This window comes from Monodelphis domestica, chromosome 4 (assembly GCF_027887165.1).
Source record: "Monodelphis domestica isolate mMonDom1 chromosome 4, mMonDom1.pri, whole genome shotgun sequence".
In the NCBI taxonomy this organism is placed as follows: Eukaryota; Metazoa; Chordata; class Mammalia; order Didelphimorphia; family Didelphidae; genus Monodelphis; species Monodelphis domestica.
In genome coordinates this window covers 20429752-20450209 of record NC_077230.1, presented here as the reverse complement: position 1 = coordinate 20450209, position 20458 = coordinate 20429752, and the positions used below count along the sequence as shown (strand labels likewise).

At 38.0% G+C, this 20458-nt stretch overlaps 1 long non-coding RNA gene across 1 annotated transcript; it reads left to right on the top strand.

Moving 5' to 3' along the window:
* The first annotated feature begins 777 nt into the window (after nucleotides 1-777).
* On the top strand, nucleotides 778-14205 carry LOC103105163 (uncharacterized). Its single transcript, XR_008918237.1, has 3 exons — nucleotides 778-949; nucleotides 10109-10204; nucleotides 13805-14205. It is a non-coding gene; the product is annotated as an uncharacterized LOC103105163 (long non-coding RNA).
* The last annotated feature ends 6253 nt before the right edge of the window (nucleotides 14206-20458 follow it).

Here is a 20458-nt window from a genome sequence, read left to right as displayed (position 1 = left end):
GCTAGCTAGCCAACTGGTTGTCCTTTGGGGGTTCCTGGACTTTTCCCAACTGCTAAAGTTAGAAATGAAGACCACCTGGTATTTACCCAGACACGAGCCCTTTCTCCTGACAGGCCACTGTGCTTTCTCCCAACTGTGAAAATTAGAGTAAGTGTAGCAACCCGGAGCACAAATCCCTGGGCGACTTTGACTTGGCAGCCCATGAGAGTGTGGTGAGCCAGCACAAAGCCCAGGAGCTCTTGTTTTCCTTTCCCTTCCTCCCTTCTCAAGGGGAAGGAAAGGTAGTTAGGAGGAATATTGTGCTGATAGAAAAAGAGTCACTTTCCCACACGGTTTAGAAAAGGCTCAATGAGGTCAGTTAAGAGAAAGAAAGGTGAATGAGAGAGACTTTCAATGAGTCATGGTGCTTATTACTGTAATGGATCTTTGGCACATGTCCAGATCACCTAAAATGGAGATGGGAACCTATTTCTGGGAGGCGTGCTAATGTGAACTGGTAAATGTTTAACAATTGGCTCTTTGGGGGGAAAGTGCATATGACACATTTTTAAGTTTAACCTGAATTATGAACATTTTCCTATCACTTTTCTTAAGCCTAGACAATCAACAGGACAATAAATCAGGTCACGATTTTGATCATTTGCCAGTTTCCAAGGTATAAATGTTCCTACTTAAAACCTAACAATCAATTCTTGTGACATAGTGTGAGCCCACACTGGCATACCATTGGAGAAATGGTGGATTTGTGAATGTTCTACATTAACCTACCATGTTGGGGAGAAGAGTGGAGGTTGGGGCTGGGGTCAGCTTATTTCCATTGGCAGCCCATCAAGAAATACCTACTTCTTTCATTTGACCCATCTGAGGCCCAATCACTTTCTCTCTTTTCAATGTTCTACAGAGGTGAAGAAGGTCTTGCTCACAGACTACAGGGGTGCCATGCAGTAAGGTGGGTGGGGAAGGCCATCTTTTCTTCCCTTTTGACTCAGGGCCAAGAGAAATGGGCTTGGGATTTTGTTTTGATTTTATTTGTCTTTTTAAGTTCTAGCTTCAGGGAGCAGAGTTCTGGACCTGGAAATTTGAGGTGTGGAGATTTGGGGGTCCAAGAATCCAGATCAAATGTTGGGACCATTCAACAGGGAAGCTCTGAGAAGTTAAGGTGCCAGGACATAAAAACAGGGAAGCTTTGTGCTTGGGACATGGTGGTCTTGATGCTATGTAGGCACTAATCTGAACTGTGAACCTAATTCCCTTCCCCTCCCCAGAGACTGAGCTGGTTTGGTTTAAAGGGGATTATGCACCCCAGGGTTGGAGAAAAATAATTGTATGTTTGTTTTTGCTCTATCTTTGAAGGAAATATTCGTCTGTAAAATGAAGCCCAATCTTAAGTGGTTAAACATAACTGGGGTGCTTGGATCCCTAAAACTGGGAGAAAACAAGTCAGTAAGTCAGCTTTCTGCTGATGAGCTTCTCTGAAATTAGCCATCCTGCTTTTCAGAAAACAGTCTTTCATGGGGCCCATATTCAAAGTATTTACACCTTGGTAGGACCTTCCGGAGGTTGTGTTTCACCGGTACGGTTTACTAAAAAGCAAGAATCACAAATGAGGACCGTGAGTGGAGGGAAAACATATTCTCATTTATGTGACTAATAACACAAAAGAAGGCTCATGGTCATAAACAACAGAAAAGAGGGACAATATTGATTAAATAGCTAGAAAACATACAACAGGTTTAAAGGAAGGAAAGAAAAGGAATAGAGACTGAGCATTTTCTGTAGTGCCTACTATCTGTCTGCCTGGCCATCTGTCTGTCTATCCATCCATCCATCCATCTATCTATCCAGCCATACATCACCAATAGTGCCCAGCACTGTGTTATGCTCTTTAAAAATATCTCATTTGATCTTTACAGAAACCCTGTAAGATAGGTGCTTTTCATATCCCATTTAATAGCTGAGGAAACTGAGGCAAGCAGAGGTTGAGTGATGTGCCCAGGGTTACGCAAAAGTCAGAATGAGGATTAATTGTTCTAGAGAAGAGAAGGCTAAGAGTGACGATTACTGTCTAAGGACTTATTTGGATATTTCTGAAGGACAATTTATATAAAAAACAGGAGACGATTTGGCTCAACATAAGGAAGAATGTTTTGATGATAAATTATTAAAAGGTACCTACCATAGTCATCCTGTGAGAGCTTTAAGAACAGCAATTTGGAATGGTTTAATTATTCTCTTGACTTACAGCAGGAGGATGAATTGGGGAATCCTTTGGGGGTTCTTCCTGGTTTTATTCCTTTAAGATTTATAAAGTGAAGATGAATGTGGTCCCAATGTTTTTTTAGTTATCAAGAAGACCCCAAACCCTCAGGTTATCAAAACAGGATACCATTAATAGGGAAGGAAGTTAAGTTGTCCCTATTTTTAGTGGCAAGAAAGACCATATAGAAGACAACTAATATAACTGGGCCATAAGTACACCTAATTTCAAGTCCTCTTAAGCAAATTTTTTTTTCAAATAGAAATTGTTTCTAAAACAGAATTTTGACTGATTCAAATAGAGTCTAGACAAATTTTTAGGCTCATATCTAGTTTGCACTAACAGTGGTTTTACAATATTCCCTTGATCGCCAACATATTGTCATGCATCATTTAAATGGACATGATTAATAAGGATGTCCACTTGAAGGGGTTCCTAGAAATACATTTTCATCAGTGTAATTAATCAAGGTAATTACATTATAACAAAATATCATTATAGTAAAAACCAGACAATTATAGATAGCCAAAGCCTGGCATGGTATTTGGAAGAACCAATCTTTAGTTTTGCTTATATATAGTCTTTTTGTTTTCAATTTTATCTATTACTGCTCTGATTTCCAAGTTTTCCTCTTTTTTCTTGTTTTGGTTTTCTTTATGTAATGGAGGGAGAGAAATGGAGTCCCCACCACTGAATTCAGGACCAAAGTGTGGTAGAGATGGAGTGAGAGAAGAGGGGATGGATTGGTTTCCCTCTCTTTCCCTGGTAAACCCCACTCGGGTTGCCTTCAGAATCCCAGGTTACTGTTCCCTCAGAGACTTGGTTGAAATAAAGTACAAGACAACAGCTTCTCCCTCTCTGAGGAGAGAAGTATAACTTTCCTCCCCCCAAACTCCAAGTCTCCCTTCTTGGATACCATGAAGCAGGTACTTGATCTGGTAAACTTTGATTCTAAAGAAGCACATGAAAGGTAGGGTAAGTGAGTTTGTGGGACAAGGTAATGGGAAGGTGCGAAAATAGGAAGCCCCTAAAGATAACAATTGAACCCCTTCTCCCCAAGTCTTGCAGGGTCAGGCTTTGCCTGCCTGACCCTCTGGGGTCAATTGTGAGAGCTATCCTGACTCCTAGCTGTCCTAACTATGATATTAAATTCAAGGACTGTTTAGAGGGATGGAGAGGAATTCTTGTTTGTCTTCCACTGGATACTGGGGTCTGGCTTCACAGGAGGATGCTCTAGGCTCAGAGGTTCAATCAGATCAACCTCTCTTGTGGGCTTCCCAAAGAGAAGTGAGTTCAACTGTTTGGATCTTCTCAGTTCCTCTGTTCCTTCTCTGGAATTCTCTCTCCTTCCTGCCCTTCCTCCACTTGAGTTGGTCTTCTAGGATGATGAATCTGCTTTCCTCTGTTACATTTATTATATTTTGTTGATTTTTCTAATTTCTAAAAATTGCATAGTATATCATTTCTCTCATTTTCTATCTTGTTAATGCATGCTTTCAGAGATATTTATGATATTGTCTCTCTTGGGGTCTGGATCTTTTGCTTGCATTCACTTTTTTTCTTTTGTGTGTGTGTTATGGTCTATAGATAATCTTTAATATTTTTGAGAGGAAATCTATTTAAAAATTGATTGAGAGTGGAGTGGTGAAGATATCAGAAACTGACAACAGCAGGGTAGTTAGGTTACTGGTTTTGCTGTTAACCATTACTTAAGGGATAGAAAAATGAATGAATGAATAATGCATTAATTAAGCACTTACTATGTACAAAGTATTGTGTAAAATGATGGAGATAAAAATAGAGAAGTAACAGTTCCTACTCTCAAGGAGCTCACATTCTAATAAGGGACATACATTTTCCATCTGTTCTTAAAAAGTTTCATAGTTTATTTTGGCTATCTTATGTTTCCATCAGTGATGGGAAGAGAGTGATAGAAGAGAGTCAGTCAGTCAACTAACATTTATTAAGCACTTAATATGTGCCAGACTCTGTGCTAAGCACCAGGGATACCAAGAAGCAATTAAGAATCCCTAAGCTCAAGGAGCTCGTGATCAAAGGCTAACAGCTACATACAAGCAGGATATGAATAGGCAGGAATGTGCTGGTAAATGTTTAACAACCAGCTCTCTGAAAAAAAAAATGTCCTTCACACAGAACATACTTTTTAAGATTTGATCTTCATTATTAACATTTTCTCTATTGCTGCCTTAAGTTTGACAACCAATAAAACAATAAATCAAACTCTGATCTGCAGCATTCTGAGGTGTAAATGCTCACACTCAAAAATCTAACAATTGACTCTAGTAAACCAGATTAAGCTGGCTTCAGCACACCCTTGAATATCTGGTAAATTGGAGATAATCTCCCAGGGAGGACACTAAGATAAAGGAATGCTGGGTAAGGCTTTTCGTAAAAAGTGATACTTTAGCTGAGACATGAAGGAAGTAAGGAAAGTTAGGAGGTAGAAATGAGGAGGGACAGAGTTCCAGGAATAGAAGGTAGCCCAGTAAAAATTCAAGGAGTTGGGAGATGGAATATAAGAACCAGTAAGGAGGCCAGTGTCACTTGAGCAAAGCATCGTGGTAGGGGCTGGGGAGTACAAGATAAGAAGACTGGAAAGATAGGAAGGCAATTTAAGGGAGTGAAATACAGGACTTTATATTTGATCTTGGGGTGATCAGGAACCACTAGTCGATTGAATGTGGGTGTGTATGACAAGGGAATAAGTGTTTATTAAACTTCTACTGTGTGCCAGACACTGTGCTAAGCACTGGGGAAACAAAAGGAAAAAAAGCCGGTCCAAAACAGTCCTTGTTCTGCAGGAATTCACAGTCTAATGGGGGAGAGACAACATGTAAATGACTAGTTATAAACAAGATACATGCAGGTTAAAATGGAAATTCTCTTAGAGGGAAAACACTGATAATAGCTATTGAGCATTTAAGTGAGCACTTAAAGACTTGCAGGATGTCCATTAATTGGGGAACGGTTGAGTAAGTTGTGGCATATGATTGTGATAGAATACTACTGAACCCTAAAAAATGATGAACAGTTTAATTTGAAAAACAAAATAAAACTTGGAAAGACCTACATGAAATAATAAACAGTAAAATAAGTAGAACCAAGAGAACATTATATACAACTGCAGAACTAATATTTGAAGAATAACTTGTGAAGCTTTAGAGAAAGAACTGATAAACAGAAACATGAAAGACAATTTATGTATATTTTTATTTGAACAAGTGATGCCTTTTCTAGTGTAGGCAGAAGAGAGAGGGAATTTGGCAGGAGATACCTGCCAATAAACAAACCAATAAAAAAATTTTAAAACCTTATACAATACTACACAAAAATCACATTTTGTCCTCCTGACAACCCTGGGGAGTAGGTGTTCTTATTGTTCCAATTTTACATATAGAGGAACTGAGGCAGAGAGAAGTTAAGTGACTTTCCCAAGGTCACAGAGCTAGGAAACATCTGAAGCTGGATTGGAACTCAGTCTTCCTAACTCTAGATCTAGGGATGTATTATGAAAGCTTCTTATAGAAGGTGGGACATGAATAAAACCAGGGAATCCAGGATATGGAGATGAGGATGGAGAACATTTCAGTCATTGGAGACATCCAGTGAAAATGTAAAGTATTGGGTGATGGAGCATCAAGTTGAAGAACAGCAACAAGGCCAGGGACATTGGATAGCAAATTACAAAGAAGGGAATAAGGAATAAGAAAACTAGAAAGCTAGGAAGGGGCCTAACATGCCAAACAGAGGATTTTATATCTATTATATATATATATATATAAAATTCTGGAGGTTAAAAGTAGTCACTGGAATTTATTAAATAGGTGGGGGATGACTTGGCCAGACCAATTTGACAGCTAAATGGAGGATGGGCTGGAGTAGGGAGAGATTTGAGACATTTTGAGACTAATCAAAAGTCTAGTACAATATTCCAGATGTAAGGTAATGAAAGATTGTAGCAAGGTGGAGGCAGTGCCTGAGAAGAAAAGGTGGAATATAGAAGAGATGTTATGAAGATAAAACTGACGAGACTTGGCAAGTGATTGGATATGGGTGAGTTGTAATAGAGAGTGAAAAATTGAGGATGATGCCTAAGTTGGGAGTCTGGGTGCCTGTGAGGATGGTGAGGCCCTCTACAGTAATAAGGAAGTGAAGAGGGGATTTTTTTTTTCAGAAAGAGAATTCAATGCATTCAAGTTTGGATATAAATATAGGATATTTGTAGAGCATCTAGAGATGCCCAATCAGACAAATTACTTCCCTTTTCTATACTTTCATATTATATTTGGCACAACTTACTTTGATATTATTATGTTGACTTACCATGGGATTTAATTATTAATGACCTATAAATCTCTTAAGGATTCATGACTTAGAGGCACTTTTTAGCTGAACAAAATATTACTATTGGTATAATCCTCTACCATTAAGTTTCAGGAACTTTCCAAATTCCTTGGATGTACAGGAATTTTTATTGATATTACTTGAAATACATGAGTTGAGGCTTTTATTTTTAAAAATATACTATATAATCAGTTAACTTGTTTACAAGAGAATTTATAGTACAGACTAAAAAAGGGGACTATATTCTTTTGGGGAAAATAGTCAAACTAAAGAGAGGCTACTTAGTTTCTGAGAAAATTCACTATAGTCACTGTTCCTTCTTTAAAAGAATCATCCTATGACTAAAACTGAGAACATCTGCTGTTACCCTTTGCCCTAACTCTCAGCAAAAAAACTGATGATAAACCCTTCAGTCTTAACCACTTATTCCTCATAAAAGGACATATGAATTTTAAGATGTAGTAAAAGTTGTGAGGATGAATTTCTGAGAAGTAACAATATGGATAAGCCTTTGTGGTGTGGCAGGGATGAGGACCATGAATCTGTAGCAGTGGACAGAAGAAGAATAGGCTAAAGATGACTAAACAGTTCCCTAGCTGACCAAGGAGATATATGACCATGCTGAAAGATGGCATTGGATAGGCAGGGGTAACTGGAGAGTCTGTGAGCTAGTATAATGACAAAGGTGGTCAGATCATGGGGAAATAGAGGAGGACTCTTGATACTGACCCAATCTCTAGAACCCATAATAAAAGTGTAAGAGGCAGAGACTCTACTAGCTGTCACTTGAATTTTTCAGAGACTGAGTGACAGACCTTTGAGAGGAGTAGATGGTTGTGAGTGGTGATAGCCAGGTCTATACAAATTACAGGAGATGTAAAATTTGGGAAGAAAACAGAAGTATTAATGGGAAGTCTCTAAACTGTCGAGCATATAAGATTACAGTTAAATAGGACTTGGGGAATACTAATGGATAATGGGGGCATTGATGGATGGTAGCTCCTGTCACATAGGCATCTTAAGTATAGGTGCTTTGTTTCAGATATAATAAAAGGTTCTATACTGATATCTTGATCACTAGCATGCCGATGACTCTATAAAAAGCATCAAATACGGCAGTTTCTCATCCTCATAGACCTGGCAGATTCTCTACCTACTCTGTGCTGGTCTCACTTGCCACTACATAGGCATTGTCCGTATGGGAAAAAAAGGAAGGGTCTTGGGGCTCAATTCAACTGATCTGAGCTAAACTGGCACTGTGGAAATATAGTGTTTGACAGCTGTAATTGTACAAGCTGAGTAAACTTATTACCCCTCTTACTCGTGTTAGGTATCCCTGATTACCTCTTTTAATTAAGTCTATTTTTGCTTTTGCTTTATCTGAGATCTGATTATTGCTACCTCTGCCTTTTTAATTTCAGCTAAAGAACGATAGGTTCTGCTCCAGCTCTTTATTTGTAACTCTATGTCTTTCTCTTTCACATTTGATCAAATCTATATTTATGTATGTTTATATATGATTATATGTTTCACATATAATTTCATATTCTAATCTCTGGAAGCAACAGATTGTTGAATTCTGGTTTCTAATCCACTCTGCTATACTTTTCCATTTTATGGGTGAATTCATCCTGCTCGCATTCACAGTTTTTATAGCTAACTGTATCTTTCTCCATCCTATTCTCTTCTATTTATCCTTCCCTTTTTAATCTCTGCTCCCTAGAAGCTGCAACTGTTCCCCTCCATTCTGGAATCATGATCTGGACCTGGGTAATGGGTAAAGGAACTGAAAAATGGCTTCCTGTCTTATGCCCAGTGCTGTCACATGGGCCTTCTTCGTCTTTTTCTGATTTGGGGTTTAGTCTCTTTAATTTCTCTTTGGACTGGGTGCTCTCAGTATTGCCTACTTCTGCTGTTGCACTGGCTTCTAACAATCATCCCATCCCTACTCCAGTGTTCATAGTCCCCAGTGTCTTCTAAACTTCCTCAGTAGCCTTGTGCTAGAAAAAAATCACTAATTTTGACTTTTTGTTAGCTTTTCCATTTAGAATTTAGTTAGACATTTTTTATGGTAGTTTTGTAAAAGAAGTTCAGGCAGTTGTGAAATTTCATTCCACCACCTTGATTCTACTCTCACCTTGTTTGTGTTGGGTCAAAGACTTCTCTCAGTGGTACTTAACCTGGACCGATTGACCTCTCCCTGTACTCCCCTGCACCCCAAGGGTCTGTGGAAAGTTTTCAGAAGACCTGTGAATTCAGATGGGAAAAAAATTATTTGTCTTCACTAACTTCTAATTGAAATTTCACACTTACTTCAATTAATAAAAAAATACAAACAGGACAATATGTATTATATGATAATATATGTACTACCTATATCATATTACCTGCCTTCTTGGGGAAGAGGGATGGTGAGAGAGGGAGGGAAGGGGAAAAAACGGAATGAGTCAGATTTCAGGCCATAGCTAATCCAAGAATTTGTTTCTCTCAGATAAACATATCAATTATAATTTATTATATATTTATTGCATCTTATACATTATATTATGTTACAAATTTTTTTAAATGATAACTAAAACCAACCAAAACAAAGCATTATTTTAAGAAGGAGAGAATAGGCTTGCCTAAACTGTCAGAAGGTTCAATGACACACAAAATGTTAAAAATGAATGTATGTTTTTTGGCCATTTGAAGTTAGGGTGGCTGCCAGGAGACACAGACCACTACATGGACGAGATTATTATGGCACATACTGAAAGGTGTGCAGAAACTATCCCCTTTATAACCAGAAGGGCAAAGGAAGGGCACAAGTATTTATTAAGCCCCTACCACATTCCTGGCATCGTGCTAAAAACACTTTACAAATATTATCTCATTCGATCCAGAAGCAAATTCCTTTTCTGTTTTTTTCAAATTCTTTAAAAAATTAACCTGTTCAATTAGTGATTACTTATTATAAGGTTGATATTTGCAGGGAACTTGGAGTCCCCTATTACGGCTCTGAAAATAAGACAAATTTTCATTTTTCCTAAGGTATCCTTGATGGGGGTAAAAGAAATGATACAAAATTATATCCATTATTGAATATAATTGAGAAATCTTTGAGATTAAAATTAGTTATTGTGTTGGTTGATTTTATCTAACTGTTTTTCTTTGTGATGAGGGAGGTCTGGGAGGTAGAGGGTATGGAAGAGTATATTGGGAAGTGATTATAGCCTAAAACACAAACAAAAAAGTGTGTGTGTGTTTATGTGTGCACCTATTTTACATGAATAATGTCTGTTTAGTTTAGCATCACAATTGAGCTCTTAGTTTCCAGAGGAGGAAATGGAGTTCCAGATAGGCTAAACAACTTGTCCAAGGCCACACTAAAAATCAGTCAGAGACTCAGACTCCAAATCTAGCCTTTCACACTAAACTATGGCAGGTGGTCTCATCACTTCTCAACCCAGATGGATTTCCCTTTTTTTTTCCCCACATGGGCAGTGATTTTGCAGTTTTCCAGTTCTTCTTCCCTATGGTGAAGGGAAAAGGGAAAGGAAGAAGGTTCTGCATGGATTTCCTTTATGCAACAATGACCAGGTATTGTCTTCTCTTGGCTGAACATCATCTTAGTGAAAAAGAATTGTAAAGCTGTGCTAGGTGTTCTCCTTGCTCTGGTAACTTAGCATTCACATTTAAATATCACTCTGGGCTGAAGTTCTTTCCATGTCAAAGAGCTTTTTTCATTTTATTGTAGTGCAAATGACAGATATCTCCCAGCCCAGGCTGAACACAGGCTGAACCTGTGCTAGGAATGAGAAACTTGCCAGTTCTATCATTTTGGGGTCATATCAAACTAGATAATAAGATCTCATGCCCAGAGAATAGCCAGGTAAGTAGATAAAACCTGTACAACTTCACCCCATATATATTTTTTCACTCTCTTTCTAGTAGAAAAAAGCATCTTTTTTCACCATGTACTTCTTTTCTATCTTTCTTTTTTTTGATAAACCTTCTGTCTTGGAATCAATACTGTGTATTGGCTCCAAGGCAGAAGAGTGGTAAGGATTAGGCAATGGGGGTCAAGTGACTTGCCCAGGGTCACACAGCTGGGAAGTATCTGAGGCCAAATTTGAACCCAGGACCTCCCATCTCTAGGCCTGGCTCTCCATCCACTAAGCCATCCAGCTGCCCCCTCACCATGTATTTCTTTGCCCAATTCAAATAATACATACAATGTAACTCTCAATAACATTTCGTGTTTCTTCTATATGTTTCTTCTCCTTGCGGAGGTGTATGGGGAATAAAGGGAGGTCTAGCATCTTTTCAGGGCTGCTCATCTACCTTTGGTGTCCATCCCTCACTCAGTTCTCACCTGTGACTCCAGGTAGTTGAGATGTGCGCAGCAGCCACACTCTGGTAAAACCATCCCAAGAGTCAGGCTAAATAGGGTCCAGGAACCATCATGTGGGTTTTTTTTTTTTTGGACACCTGATGCCAGTAGAGACAGAGCACTACAAGAGTGAGGGTATGGCACATGCTGAAAGGTGAGCAGTAATGATCCCCTTCTTAATGGAAGGAAAAGAGAAGAGAACAAATATTTATTAAGCACCTACTATGTGCTGGGCACTCTGCTAAGCACTTAATGAATATCCCATTTGATTCAGAATCGAAAGCAAACTCCTTTTCTGTGGGTTTAAAAATATTCACATTAAAAAGCCACAAAATGTTGTATTCATAGAATTAGAGGGGCATCTACCTGAAGCATGGGAAGGCTTTCCCCCTGGTGGAATGGACAAAGGAGAACTTTTTTTTCCAGTGACCATGAGCACAGATGAAGCAGGTACTATGGGATCCTTAGTCAGTCATTGAAATGCCCAGGTTATTCACTGCATCCCAGACCACTTCCTATCATCCTGACTTTGTCTTGCCACTGGACTTAGATGCAAGAGTGAAGCCGATGACTTTGTGCAACTCTGCCTCACTTAGATCCATTCACAAGTCAAGACATCACCCAACAATATTGATTCTTTTCCAAATGAAGGACGAATAACTCTGTGTAGGCATTGGGGACAATGGGAAGGTCACTGGCCTGAAAGTCTGATGACTTAGTCTCCCAAATGGGCTCTTCTGTCAACTTGCTTTGTAAATACTTGGACAAATGACTTACTGTCTTTGGTATTTGGTTTTTTCTTCTTTAAAATAAGGGTATTTGCAAAGGAATTCTTAACCTAGTGTCTGTGAATATATATTAAAAAAAATATTTTGAGAACTGAATTTCCATATAATTGATTTCCTTTTTTTTTGAATGTGTGTATGTATGTATATATATACATGTTTGCATTTAAAGAAATTATTTTGTGATCTATAGGCTTTAACAAATTGCCAAAGGGATCCATGACACTAAAAAAGATTAAGAACCCCTTGGCTCTATAATCTCTAATTTCTCTTCCAGCTCTAATATTTAAATATTCAATGTAAAATAAATAATTGCTTTGTAGAGTTTGGGGTTAAGAATTATCTAAAGTCAAAATGCATTCCTCACGTTTTGCTGCTTAGGCTTCAATGCCAAAGAACATCTCTACCAAATCTACCTCTGTGAGCTATATTGATCCTTAATATATATTCCTCATGAGTGTATTTACTTATTCATTCCCACTGGCTCCTTCCCAGTTGCCTAGAAACATGTTCAGGTATCCCCAATTCTAAAAACAAAATAAGAAGAATTCTTTCTCTATAAATTCCAAGTTCTGGGTTTGAACTCTGTATTTTAACTAGAAGTTGAATACTAATTTCTCATGTTACTTTGGAAAAATTATTTAACATCTCTTGGACTCAGTTTCCTCATCTAAATTTCTCCATCAGTTTTGAGGATATTGAAACCAAGTAGGTGAATTTCTTAAATCTTCAACTGGATCTGTGGTTTTATTGATTTGGATATTCTTTCTGATCAGTAAATTAACTAACATTAATTAACTGCTTACTCTATTCCAGAAGGGGACAGATATGAATGATTTGATGAAAATATAAATGATAAGATTTGGCAACCAAATGATGATAAAGGATGGTGGTGTCCTAGGAAGTAATAGGGAAACTTGAAAGAGAGATACTTATCAGTTATTCTTGGTTCTTTATAAATTTAACAGCTTGCTCTCCCTCTCACACACTTAGACAGGTATCTAATGACATTCTTTAATTTTATGTAGTTCCTAATTTTCAATATATTTCAGTCTGGCCTGCTTATGTTCATCCTGCACCTCTCCATTATCCTTTCAGTGATTCTCATTTTAATTCTTCAGAGATTATAGCATTTCATGGATTATAGCTATATTCGACTGGGAGAATATTGGTGTTTGCTATATAGATGATGATGATGATTTCTGGTGGCCACATAGTGCTTTCAGGTTTACAGTGGAATGTATGTATTTATATTTCCACTTTAGAAACTATAATATTCTAACAGTCCTATGTTATAATAACAATAGTAGAATATTGGTACTAAAAATTTGTTTTCAGGGGGAAATTTGGGCACGCTAAAATAATTTCACAACTTTCCAAAGCCAACTCAGGCCATTATATCCCTCTTTTCCCAAATCTGTGCACAATGTGTTGTCCATTTGCAGTGTCTGTCCAAGATATACATATATTGTTAGATGAACTGTAACTGCCTATAATAATAATAAATAACAAAAATAATGGCTCACATTGATACAGCACTTACTATGTGCCAGGCACTTTGCTTCGTGTGTTATAATGAATCTAGATCATGATTTGGAGAATAGAACATTCTTTATCTGTTTGGTTTTTTCTGTGTAGATAGTTAAGCCAAACCCTTTTGGATGGTTATGAATATTATTCAAGAGAGTCTACGCAGGGGGCTATGTTTAGCCTAGCAAAAAGGAAGCTTAGATGAGATGATGTGACAGCTATCTTTAAGGGTCTGAAAGGCTATCATATAGAAGAAAAATTCAATTGTTCGGCATGGCTCCAGGAAGTGGAAGTTGCAGGAAGGAAAGTTCTCCATGTCAAAGTCCTTGGTGCCATCAATGGGCTCAGTATTAGAAATGGATATGATTTGATGAATAGAAATAACACTAAAGAAGAGGCATTACAATCTGCCTTACTAACATAAAAAATGGTGGCTACCAAAATCTACCCAGAATAATATATTTTATTTTATTTTGTTTTGTTTTTTTACAGCTGAAGAAACTGACATTCCAAAAGGCAACTGACCACAGTAATTGCCTGAAGCAACTGAACCCAGATTTTCCTGACTGCAGGTCCAGTGCTGTCGCCATTACACTGTAACGAGAAGCTGTAGGACCACTTGGTACACCAACTATTAGAGGGAATTCTTATTAATTTAAATAAAGCTGCCATTTGTAATGGGGCTCATGTATGAGAATGATTGTCCTTGGACTAATAATAGCAATGCATTAATCACACTGTACATGTATATATGTGCACATGTAAACATAAGTATTTGTATGTAGACACACACACACACTCACACTCAGTTTTCAGGTCTGATAGGGAACTAGATTTGGTGCTAGGAATCCTTTTTGTGCCAAAGGCAAAGCTAAAAATTGCATGGCAATGCCTTAGCCAAGTAATCTAGATGTTCAATCAACAGCTGTAGCCCCAGTGCTTCAAGCTAAAACAGCAGAGCCCTCCTGGTTTGGAACCCAAATTCCCCAGCCCCTATCTGGCTTGGGCTTTTATTTCCTTGGTTCCCATTTCCTTTACAACTCTTTTGAATGAGCCGGGGGGATGTTGATAATATACCTCTGTCTGTCTGTCTGGCTGTCTTTTTCTATTTCTCTATCTCCCTGGCCCTCCCTGGCCCTGTCTGTCCCTTTCCTTGTTCCTTCCCCTCTCAGCAAAATTACTTTTTTTTCCCTCATGCTTCCATGAATGAGAAAATCAAACACATTAACCTCATGTGGATTTTGGTGGTCATCATTTTTTATGTCAGATAAAAAGATCTAAGAATACAAAGGGGTTCGAGAAAAAGAGGAGGAGATGCCAGCTGCTGTCCGCCTTAGTAGGACAAAGCACTCTCTCTCTCTTTTCTACCCTCATTGGGCAGAAAGGAAACAGGAAGTAATATTCTCATAGTTTGTCTGATTTTTGATAGAGCTGTGGTTTTCCCCCCCCCTAAACCCTTATCTTCCATCTTAGAATCAATACTGTATGTTGGTTTCAAGGGAGAAGAGTGGTAAGGGCAAGGCAATGGGGATTAAGTGACTTGCTCAGGGTCACACTGCTAGGAAGTATCTGAATCCCAATTTGAACCCGGGACCTCTTGTCCCTAAGTCTGACTCTTAATCCACTTAGCCACCTAGCTGTCCCCTTGATAGGGTAGGGAGAAAAAACAAAGAGTACACTTGCTCCAGGAATTCTATCTCAATCAGTTTGTCCATGAGCTTCTGGCATCCTTTGTGGTATCCCTTAAGTGTTACTGTCTATTGTCTATAAGGGCAATCTGTGCAGCATTCTGAGGATGCTGGTGGGGTTGGGACACAGCATCTGGGAGAACCACTCACATCACTCTGACTCCACAGGCTTGGCCAAGACAGATTCTAAGATATCCTTTATGTCAGTGTCCCCAAATTCAAACATCAGAAGTCCTGTGAAGTCTGCATAAAAGTCTGCTCAGTTACCATAGATACTTCTAGATTTACAGAGTTTCCCTCGAAATGCTAACAGACTATTAAATCAGAGGCTACATTCAGATGACCTCCTAGATCTGTTTCAGTTCTGAGATTCTGTGGTTCTCAAGCTAAACTGGCTTGCCAAACCGAATATGTCCAGTGTATACACTTTTTTTGTCTATTTCCCACCCCGCGGTTTCCATCAAGCAGCCCCTTCCACTTAGTTAAACATTCTGTGGAATCAGCAGAAGTTATGCCTATGAGAGAAACACAGCTGTAACCCAATTGATCAAATAATTCTCTATTACATTATTCCCACTTGAGAGCTGAAACATTTCATGTTTTGCAAAGATTTAGGCACTTAAAAGGGATTAGGGGAACTTCATTTATTTGGAAAATGCATCTGAAATATTTCATTCCCTGATAATTACGTTTGGATAAATGAAGTATTTCTATGCATAGATCCGAGTTCTTCTTTAGTTCTTAAGGCTAGATAAGTTTAGGATCATCAGTTAAGCAGGTAGCATAGCATACAATAGTTGGACTAGAGTCAAGAAAGTAAAAAAATAACCCAGTTAGTCATATGAGCTTGAACAATCTCTTGACCTACCTGAGTCTCAATTTCATCAACTCTAAAACAATAGAGATAGACCAGATGACCTAGGAGGTCTCTTCCAGATTTAAATCTATTGTCCTCTGATTTGTCCACATTCACACAGGCAGTAAATGGCAAAGCTGAGATTCAAACTCAGATCCTTTGATTTCCAACTGATATCCTTTCTTTTGAACCATGCTGCTTTTTTGGTTGGTTGTTATCCTTTGTACTTGAAGAGGACCAAAATAACAGCTGATGTTGATGCATTTTCGACTTGTGCATAAAGTGGATTTATGTTACAAAGCTGTTGGCCTCACTCTCTCCTCTAGTCATTGAAGTCAGTGGCAAGACAAAAATCAAGACAATGGATGATGACACAGGATGCAGTGGATGGCTGTGGCATCCTTGATTTCTAACCAAACTCTAAGCACTCCATAGGACTTGCTTCTGCTGCTTTCATGACCGTCAGAACAAATTGTTCTCATTTGTACCTTCCACTGGGACATGCTTAGCATTAACTATAATATGGTGGAAGCAGGAATATCCCATTGGTTGAGTAGGCAGTCTTTATGTGGCATAATTTGAGGGATGCTCAAATGCCCTTTTGATTAAAAAACATCTTTTACATAGCCTGCTGTATGCTTAAAAAACTTCTAGTGGATTATCACCATTTTCTAAAGAAATTAACTTTAGCAAAAGCATAGTTCTTTCTAATCATGCTCCTCCTCATCAGTCTTCATATGCTCCCCATTGTTTCCTCAATCATATCCAAACTACTTGGCCTGGTGTCAAGACCCTTCCAAATTTGTCTCTTACTTTTTCAGCCTTTTTTTGCCTTTCTTTCTATATACCTTATGCTCTCACCCAGGTAGACAACTAAATTTTAGATGGGTTTCTTCCTCTGGCTCTTTGTCGATATTGCTCTTTGTATCAGAAATTTCCTTCCTCTCTTCACCATCTTTACCTATAGATAGCCTGTATTTCTTTTTTTTTTTAAACCCTTACCTTCTGTCCTACAACTGATAGTAATTATCATTTCCAAAGTAGAAGAGTAAGGGCTAAACCAATGGGAGTAAATTGTTTGTCCAGAGTCACACAACGAGGAAGTGTCTGAGGTCAGATATGAATCCAGGTCCTCCTGACTCCAGACCCCTATTCACTGTGTCACCTAACTGCCTCATTCTACCTCTATTTCAAAGCTCATCTAAAATGTCACCTGCATCAAGTTGTTCCTGATTTCTGTTGGAATTTCTATTGGAACCCTCAAAAAAGTAGATTAGAACCTCTTTCATGCATTCCTCATATTCTGTCTTTCATTGTAGTTGCATGGACTGAATGTAATTCCTTTATTAACACTTCAAATCTGAATACATAATAGAAGTTTCCTCAGGTTAAATAAGTCCTTTCATTTCTCAAATGTTGTTATAAAAAATTAATTCCAAGATGCAGGCTGACAAAATCAGTAAATCAGGCATAGCCTATATCTTCTAGAGTCTCTTTAACAGATACTTCTGCAGTAATGTCCATTTATCTGGAGATCAAAGACATGGCAACTTCATTAACAATAATAATAATAATAGAAATAACCCATATTTATATGATGTTTATGGTTTATGCTTTTCCACAAGAATCCTGTGAAATATTTTGTATAAATATTATAATTCCCATTTTGTAAATGGGAGAGCAGAGGTGAGCTCACTTACTCAAAATCACACATCTATAAACCATCTGGGCCAACATTTGAACTCAGGTCTTCTAACTTCTATGAACCCCAATGCAAACTAAAAAGGTATGAAGATAGGATTAACTCTCCCTTTGCCTATTTTTAAATTAATCAACAAAAACTGAAAACACTCCTACTTAACACTAAGTAGGGGAGGTCCAAAAGCCACTTACTAAAGGGGTGACAACTCCAGAAATGACTGACCATTCCCTGGGCAGTTCTAAGCAAATTTAAAGATTGAAATTGGCTCCTGTATAGTGGAGGAAGGGACAGGAAGTGACTTGGTAAAAGGACTATAAAAGTCCTGAACTTCCTGTTCAAGGGAATCTTTGGGTTTGGAGGATCTTGGACTGGAACTGAGGCTTGGAGCTATAATTGGACTGCTTCTGGTAAGATTGCTTCTGCATCTTCTCCTTTGGAGCTTTGCTTGGGTGAGTGAGAAGCTGACCCTCCTTTCCTGACTTCTGGAGAGATTACTTCCAGACATTAGTTCCTCCCTTCCTGGAGTAGGCTGCGTGGATTGAACCCTTGTTTAATTCACCACCGAGTCTTCCAGGCTGACGGATTAACAAGCCCTCTCGGGCTGACCCAGGGACTGGAGCAACATTTAGGGTGATAGCTTAGATATCTTTTCTACCCTCTTTTATATTTCTCTACTTTCACTCTTTCCACCTCTTTGTAAATAAAGCTACTGAAAGTCAATTTGACTTGAGCTATAATATTTTTAATCAGAGGCCACACTATTATCTTAAGTCTCATATATTTAGTCAAATCCTTGATTTTAATTCCTTACAAAAGTGAATTGAAATAGCTATGACATAGCCCATGTTCCCCAAGACTAAGCACTTTATCCATACGAAACCCCACAGGGGCCAGAATTTGCTACTTTATATAAAATCTAACTAGCTTCCTTATCTACTTTCTCAAGATGTTGAACTTAAGAAACAACAAATTAGAAGTCAGCAGCAGCTGACAAGAAGAAATAATCATCCCTTCTTGATGGTAGAAGGCTAAATGACAGCAAAGGATGTGAAGGTAGAACTTGAAAATGTAACCATAAGGGACAGTTAGGTAGTCCAGAGGATTGAAAGCCAGACCTAGAAATGGGAGGACCTGGGATCAAATCTGACCTCAGTTATATCCTAGTTGTATGACCCTGGGCAAGTCATTTAACCCCAATTGCCTAGTCCTTAACACTCTTTTGCCTTGGGACCTATATATAGTAAGACTTAAAAAACCAAACAAACTATATATAAAAAACTAAAACTACAGGAAAACTTAGGGTAGACACAAGCAGCCCTCTGTACCTCAATAGGCCCTTATATTATACATCATTATTTTGCAATGAAATAGTTCCTCCCTTGTATTCCTCTGTGATTCTAGGCAAGTCACTTAACTTTGGTCACAGGAAATACAAATTGGTGTTTATGTTGATGACACTTAATCATTTCAAGAAAATGTTTAATTATGTTCACGATTCTTTGTCTGGAGTATATACAATCCAAGATTTCCCTGAAAAAGTACATTGCAACAACTTTGGCACTTAAAAGGAAAACCCTCACCAGGCAATATCTTCGTTTTTCTGAAAAATGTGTGGAATGCTTTATCCCTAAGATCATCTTTGTATAAATAACAAATTCCTATTTATAGATCCAAGAAGGCAAATTTACAATGGCACTCACATCATTTAGAAACACAGAATAAATTGTTATTAGGACTAATAAACTTAAATATTGTTTGTTATATATTGTTGATTTTATGTTATATAGTTTGTTATAATTATATAACTAACAATTTAATATTTTAATTTTATTTTTAAATTTTATTTATGCCATTTGTTATTTTACATAAACCAATTAATAAGCATGTTAAATATGCTAGGTTCTGGGAATACTAATGTAATGATACCAATTTCTACTCTCAAGTGGTTTTACATCCTGATGGAAGAGAGAAACAGTGTATCAGTATACGTAGAATACATATGAAGAGAACGAATACAATTATGTACACAGTAGTTCAAAACAAGGTGGTTTGGGAAGGAAGGCAATGGCAACCATAGGGATCAGGAAAAAGAGGATGAAGGAGATGAACCCTTTAAAAAAATTTCTTATCTTCTGGCTTAGATCAATAACTGTGTTCAAAAGGCAGAAGAACAGGAAAGGTTAGGCAACCAAAGTTAAGTGACTTGCCTAGAATCACAGAGCTAGGAAGAATCTGAGGTCAAACTTGAACTCAGGACCTTCTGTCTCTAGGTCTGACTTTCCATCCTTCTAGCTGCCCCAAGAGCTGAGTCTTTAAAGAAGATAGAGATTCAATGAGAATGGAGGTAAGAAATTCAATCATGGGAGAGGACCACTACAAAAGGTATGAAGATGGGAGGTGGAGTGCCTTGAGAAAGGAACAGAGAGATGGGTAGTTTGACTGGTCACAGACTCTAAGAAGAGGGAGCAATGTATAATGAATCTGAAAAGACAGGTTGGTGCCATGATGCTAAAAAGAATGCCTTAAAAGCTAAATAGAGGCATTTGTATCCTTTATGAGCGTGTTTCCTAATATATTCTCCCTCCATCTTCCACCATGAATCCTCCCTTGTAACAATTAAATAGAATTAATTGGCATAGCAACAGCAAGTGCAATAGCATTTTTAATGTTCTACACAGGAAATCCATCACCTTTCTACAGAGAGGAGGGAAGGGTGTCTTACTGTGGTTCTCTTACAACAAGATAGGTCATTTTTAATAACTCAGAATCTGACTGTCTTTTCAGTCTTGTCTTTACTTACAATATTGTAATCATCATTTGGGGGCAAGCTAGATGGTACAGTGGATAGAGTTACCAGATTTGGGGAGAGAAAGACCTGTATTCTAATCCAACTTCAGGCA